This window comes from Nanorana parkeri, unplaced genomic scaffold (genome assembly GCF_000935625.1).
Source record: "Nanorana parkeri isolate BGI_ZX_2015 unplaced genomic scaffold, ASM93562v1 scaffold1780, whole genome shotgun sequence".
Classification (NCBI taxonomy): domain Eukaryota; kingdom Metazoa; phylum Chordata; class Amphibia; order Anura; family Dicroglossidae; genus Nanorana; species Nanorana parkeri.
Genome location: NW_017308048.1, coordinates 231,851 through 238,497, shown reverse-complemented (window position 1 = coordinate 238,497; position 6,647 = coordinate 231,851).

Here is a 6,647-nt window from a genome sequence, read left to right as displayed (position 1 = left end):
TCCATCTGTTGTGTCTTGGAGGAATTTGGATTGGATGAAATATTTGGGCGCTGGCTCCAGAGGGACCGCTAGGACAGAAATTAAAAACAAAACAAAAAAAAAGGACGGTTCTGAGAGTTCGTACCCAGCTGGGACGGAAAAGTCCGATCGGTAAGGATCTTCCAGCCCTTTACCATCCACATTGCAGTAAAAAAATGGGGGAAAAAAAAATCTGCACCAACTAACAAAACGATTGGCAATTTTTTTTCCCTCCCTCAACACAATAAAAAACGGTCTGCAATAATAAAAATAATAATAATGAGATAAAATAAACCCCCCCGAACAATACAAAAACTGTGGCATTTTTTTTTATTTTTTAGAATCGTTAAAGCAACAAAATTTTTGCTGGACTACCCCAAAAAAATGAAGCGTACGATGAGCTACCTAAGACACTTGAAAAGCTTCTAATATCCCCAGCTACAAAATATTGCATTTACATCACTAAAAAAACAGCACTAGGTGTAATAAAGCCCCTTTTTATTCTGACGCTGGTGGGTCAAACGAACGGTTGGAAGGGCCAGGGACCCACTGATCTGCAGCGATTGGTGAGCTCCTTCATTCAAAAAAAAAGGAACCCAAAACCATCATGGGAAGCTTTTTTTTGTAATTATTATTATTTTAGGCATAAAGGCATTAAATGTTCAATACTCTAAAACACAATGATGTGAATACTCACTAGACAAGGCATTTAATAAGCTAAATCTCCATCAACAGCAAAAATGTTCGGCAAACACAAAAAAAAAAACAAAAAAAAAACATTTACTTTATTTTTTTTTTTAAAAAAAGAAATACTTAACTTTAAAATCTGGCTACAAAAAGTTTCAGTCTCTTTTTTTTTTCTGTCTACATATCTATGTTTTTTTCGAAAGCTTAAGGATTACTTTATCATAAAATAAAATCCTTTATTTTAATAAATTACCCAATAAAAAGTATTTTTTTTACTTCGGAGCATGTGTCCTGCTTAACTTTACACGTAATAAATGCATTTTATTAAAATAGATTATTAAATTATAAAGAAATGATCTAATTTTTTTGTTTGTTTTCTAAGCAGTCATTTATTTAATTTTTTCGCCTCTATTTTTAAACTTTTTTTTTTGAGTTTTCCTATTTTTTGATTACAAACGAAATAGTTACAAGACTTATTTAACAGTCGCGGCCTCCTCACGGGTCAGAAATAAGACTCTTAAATAAAACATAAAAAAACTCTCCCCTCCAAAAAAAAAGAAGTAAAGTCTTTCTTTTAATAGCTTTTTTTTTTTCCATCTTGGGGCAAATTAAAACTATCTTTATACCGCTTCCTTAAATATAAACAAAATTTGGTCTTTGTGTAGAATAAAACATTTATTTATATAATTTTTGATGACCATATCACAGTATAGTTTTTTTTTTGCGTTATTTTGTATATTGTTCTATATCTCTCTCTTTTTTTAAGTGTCTATAATTGTTAAGTCCAGCAAGGTTTTACATTCTTGAAATGGGGAGGAGGGCGTGGCTAAAACTTGGACCGGAAAGCAAAGATGAGCTGAGGTGGACCACAAGTGATGAGTCTCAGAAATGAACGCTCGTTCCCTAGAACCTAAAGGAAGCCTATACAGTAATCATGAACGGGAGAAGCTTAGGTCTGCCCGATGAGCCGCAGCAGACCCACCAATGCTTACTGACCACGTACTTTGTTAGAAGCCCCTGGATTTTGGAATAGTAACAGAGGTTGAGGGGGGGGTTATAGAAACGTCTTCCCAAAACCCATCAGTTTAGATTTTTCCAAGGTGGTACTTGTCTCCCAACAACCAGCCATTGGTGGCACCAGGGCTATAACCAACCATTGGTGGCACCAGGGCTACAACCAACCATTGGTCTTTCCAAACCTTATCAGTTTGAATTTTTCCAAGGTGGTACTTGTAACACAAATGTCTCCCAACAACCAACCATTGGTGGCACCAGGGCTACAGCCAATCATTGGTGGCACCAGGGCTACAGCCAATCATTGGTGGCACCAGGGCTACAATCAACCATTGGCATCACCAGGACTACAACCAACCATTGGTCTTTCCAAACCTTATCAGTTTGAATGGGCTACAACCAACCATTGGTCTTTCCAAACCTTATCAGTTTGAATTTTTCCAAGGTGGTACTTGTAACACAAATGTCTCCCAACAACCAACCATTGGTGGCACCAGGGCTACAGCCAATCATTGGTGGCACCAGGGCTACAGCCAATCATTGGTGGCACCAGGGCTACAATCAACCATTGGCATCACCAGGACTACAACCAACCATTGGTCTTTCCAAACCTTATCAGTTTGAATTTTTCCAAGGTGGTACTTGTAACACAAATGTCTCCCAACAACCAACCATTGGTGGCACCAGGGCTACAGCCAATCATTGGTGGCACCAGGGCTACAATCAACCATTGGCATCACCAGGACTACAACCAACCATTGGTCTTTCCAAACCTTATCAGTTTAGATTTTTCCAAGGTGGTACTTGTAACACAAATGTCTCCCAACAACCAACCATTGGTGGCACCAGGGCTACAGCCAATCATTGGTGGCACCAGGGCTACAGCCAATCATTGGTGGCACCAGGGCTACAACCAACCATTGATGGTACCAGGTCTACAACCAATCACTGGCGGCACCAGGGCTACTAGCAACCACTGGCGGCACCAGGGCAACTAGCAACCACTGGCTGCACGAGGGCTACAAGCAACCATTGGTGGCACCAGGGCTACAACCAATCATTGATGGCACCAGGTCTACAACCAACCATTGATGACACCAGGTCTACAACCAACCATTGGTGGCACCAGGTCCACAACCAACCATTGGTGTCACCAGGACTAAAACCAATCACTGATGGCATCAGGGCTACAACCAACCATTGGTCTTCCCAAACCCCATCAGTTTAGATTTTTCCAAGGTGGTACTTGTAACACAAATGTCTCCCAACAACTATTGGTGGCACCAGGGCTACAACCAACCGTTGGTGGCACCAGGGCTGGACTGATTCCAGAAGTCAGTTAGGGAGCCAAAATTCCTTAAAACATCTCAAATGGTGACTACGTTTTCAGTACCCTTTGCTAACCGATGATTCCTGACTCCGTAAAATGTCAAGCTGGCTTTGGAGACCCATAATAATTGGCCAACTGATAACTAGTACTAGACTGATCAATATTCATCTCTGGTCACCACAGATCTGTGGTGTCAACGCCATGGTCAATTAAGTCATTTTTGGCTTCATTCAATAAATGGAACGCACGTCTAGAAAAACCTTCCATAACCCTACCCCTCCTGGAAGCCTTGTGCATTGATATGGAGCTCCATGTGACCAAAGATGCGAGTCTACTCCCATTGTTGTCCTTATTGGTGTCCTATGTTACAGAAGAGGCACATTTTCTTGGAGACCAGATCTAAGATTGATCCTGTTGGGTTACCAAAAGACCATAACATCATTTGGGCCCTTGGCCTATGAAGCTCTGTCTCAACTGTACAACCCTAAAAAAAACATGGTTCATGGGGGGATCTTTTAACATCACTTTGGTGGCTTCCTGACGCCCCCCAAAAACTTTCTGGGTTTGCCTCCAAACCTTTCTTTCTAAGCCAGGACCATCTCGTTATACAGTATTCTCTCGATGAGTTGAGAATTCACAATCCTCTAGGTCACGGGAGGGAAGTTTCTATCCTTTAAACATAAATCTCTATTTATATAATGCCAGTACAAATGCCCCTTTTTTGGGGGGTGAGAGCCATGTCGTTCGTGGACGATCTGAAGTGCCATAGGGTTAAAGCTAAAATAAAAAATAATAAAAAATGAATTCACATGTACAGACAATCCTGAAATGTTGCGACACCACAAAGTGCCATTCACAAAACAAAAGTGGCAAGAGGCTTCAGAAGGAGGTGCAAGTTGTACACACGGGGCGTAACCCACAACAGCCAGGTCCTAATTGTCATATTTCTAGTGCACTTTTCGAAAGGAAGAAAGCTTTGGGCTGACTGATACGGGTTACGGAACCACGGTATGTTGAGCACCATGTGGTCGGTTGCACACTACAAAAAAAAAAAAAAGAAGTTATTCTGAGAGAGTCGAGCCAGGCAACGAGGTACGGCACTTTGAGTGTCAACTGGCATGTGGGCGGTAAACCCCCTACGTGTCTTCTGAAGAAAATGTCAGTCAAATGGTCACCCTCCCTGTTCTTTTTTGGTTCAGAGGTGGACGAATGGGTAACCATTACCTTTGTGGTGGTTGAGAAAGCCATTTCATGAACATGGAGAATGCAGCCTATCCATCAGACCTCTGAGGAAGCAGCATATCCACAAACTAGAGAACAGACATATGAAGAATGAAGCCTAGGCATGCACTAAAGGTCAGCAATCTAATGTATTCTATCCATTTACTGAAGACAACTCCGAGGACGAAGCTGATCCTATCACTAGAGAACAACTACAACACTGTAACCTCAGCCTATCCGTTTGCTAGAGATTGATGATGTCACCAAGTATACGGCCTATCCATTCAATACTAAACACCACTGGCACTGAAAATGTAGCTTTGTTCTTCTCTAGACCCCGATGACATCACTGGGAATGCAATCTATCGACTCAGTGCAGACTTGTGACATCACTGAGAACGTAGCCTATCCATTCACTAGAGACCGGCGACATCACTAAGAATGCAGCCTACCCATTCACTAGAGACTGGTGACATCACTGAGAATGCAGCCTATCCAATCACTTCAAGTCAGTGACATCACCCATAACGCAGCCTAATTACTCCAGGCCGGTGACATCACTCATAATGCAGGTTATCCATTCAGACTGCTGACACATCTTAGAATGCAGCCTATCCATTCACTAGAGACTAGTGACATCACTGAGAATTGCAGCCTATCCATTCACTAGAGACCGGTGACATCACTGAGAATGCAGCCTATCCATTCACTAGAGACCGGTGACATCATTTAGAAAGCAGCCTATCCATTCACTAGAGACCGGTGACATCACTGAGAATGCAGCCTATCCATTCACTAGAGACCAAAGACTTCACTAGAAATGCAGCCTATCCAATCACTTCAAGGCAGTGACATCACCCATAATGCAGCCTAATTACTCCAGGCCAGTGACATCACTCATAATGCAGGTTATCCATTCAGACTAGTGACATCACTGAGAATACATCCTATCCATTCACCAGAGACCGGTGACATCACTATCCATTCACAGTAGAACAAAGCCATGGTGATAATGACAAGTCTTGATGAAAATGTAATTACTAGAAGGTACTTTTATATGATTCAGTGATGTCAGTGTCCCCCTACCAAATTATTAGCATTGTTCCTATGCCCGATCAGTCTCCCCAGCTTCAGCTTCACTGCAAACCGCAATAAAAAAATGGCTGCTCTTTGCGGAAGGGATATGCCGTAGTAACATGAGGTTAGAACCCCATGGAGGTTAGCGCCCAAACTCTTAATGGCTGTCTCAAAACCACTTTTCAATAAAGAAATAAAAAAGGTCACCACGAACCAAATGTGATACCAAAATGGACAAAGTGGGTACTGCCAATCATTTCTAGGTACAAAAACCTTTCCGAGGGGGATGCCACAAAGCAAGACGTCTCAACGAGAGCCATCGGCCAACTCAGAAGCCACACTAGTGATGGGACTCAACCGCCTCAGAGCTAGCATGTGACCCATGAAATAGTAGATGGCTCCAAACCTTGCTTCACCATGGGAACCCTTTCTCCCAAAAATTCAGTGCATGTGTGTATATAGAATGGTCAAGACACAGTTGGGTCTATAGACACCCGGCAAGCTCATGCTTGGGAGAAGGAGACACTCCGTTCCGAGACAAGAAGGTGGTGTACCGCCGCCGTCTAGAGAGCAAACCGCTGGACCGTCTCACAAACTCCCTCCAATCTCCATGGGAACCGAATTTATCAAAAAAAGTGCTTTTCTCATGAAATGTATCAAACCATTGGAAGGAGCATGCAAGAACGTAAAAGGTTGACCAACCCTGGAGGTGTCGTTGGTTATGAACGATTAAGAAAGCTTCACAAAGACTTGTAAGACTTGGTAGTTAACTGTTCTTCAGTGCAGTGAATACATTCCCACTGAAGGTATTTTTGATTTTTTTTTTGTGTTTTTTCCCCGTGTTTTTTAAAATAAAATGACCTTAGAAGCTTTGAGAGCGGAATTAAAAACAATTCAACCAAAACTCTTGACGACGTAGACTCATGCAAATCGAAAATAGTCCCATCTCGAGCCTAACCTGTCCTATGAGACCTGACCGAGCAAGTTCCACCGAGACTGACCTGAAATATTTCCGTTAGGTCCCTTTTATCTTTTCTTTAATAAAGTAAAATTGCTACATTTTGATTTAAATAAAATTTTTAAAAAACAACAAAAAAATACTGCTAATCCGTAATAAGCTATAAAGAGTGCTACATACGTTTAAAACCCATTAATTAAAAAAATTATATATATATAAAAATGTTTGAAAGTATACTTTTTTGAAATATTTTGGGTGAACTTTTTGTTTCCCATAAAAATCCATGTTTTAAAGAATATTGGTACTTTAATTTAATTTTTTTGGGGAGGAGGGATAGGGGAA